Source organism: Physeter macrocephalus, chromosome 19 (genome assembly GCF_002837175.3).
Source record: "Physeter macrocephalus isolate SW-GA chromosome 19, ASM283717v5, whole genome shotgun sequence".
Classification (NCBI taxonomy): domain Eukaryota; kingdom Metazoa; phylum Chordata; class Mammalia; order Artiodactyla; family Physeteridae; genus Physeter; species Physeter macrocephalus.
The window spans coordinates 61,616,165-61,617,030 of record NC_041232.1 but is presented as its reverse complement, the minus strand read 5'-3'; positions in this window follow the sequence as shown (position 1 = coordinate 61,617,030).

Here is an 866-nt window from a genome sequence, read left to right as displayed (position 1 = left end):
ACCAAAAAACCCCAAATTTAGCAGAAGGAAAGAAATCATAAAAGATCAGATCAGAAATAAATGAAAAAGAAACGAAGGAAACGATAGCAAAGATCAATAAAACTAAAAGCTGGTTCTTTGAGAAGATAAACAAAATTGACACACCATTAGCCAGACTCATCAAGAAAAAAAGGGGGAAGACTCAAATCAATAGAATTAGAAATGAAAAAGAAGAAGTAACAACGGACACTGCAGAAATACAAAAGATTATGAGAGATTACTACTACAAGCAATTCTATGCCAATAAAATGGACAATCTGGAAGAAGTGGACAAATTCTTATAAATGCACAACCTGCCGAGACTGAACCAGGAAGAAATAGAAAATATGAACGGACCAATCACAAGCACTGAAATTGAAACTGTGATTAAAAATCTTCCAACAAACAAAAGCCCAGGACCAGATGGCTTCACAGGCGAATTCTATCAAACATTTAGAGAAGAGCTAACACCTATCCTTCTCAAACTCTTCCAAAAGATAGCAGAGGGAGGAACACTCCCAAACTCATTCTATGAGCCCACCATCACCCTGATACCAAAACCAGACAAAGACGTCACAAAGAAAGAAAACTACACAACAATATCACTGATGAACATAGATGCAAAAATCCTCAAAAAAATACTAGCAAACAGAATCCAGCAGCACATTAAAAGGATCATACTCCGTGATCAAGTGAGGTTTATTTCAGGAATGCAAGGATTCTTCAATATATGCAAATCAATCAACGTGATACACCATATCAACAAACTGAAGGAGAAAAACCATCTGATCATCTCAATAGATGCAGAGAAAGCTTTTGACAAAATTCTACACCCATTTATGATAAAA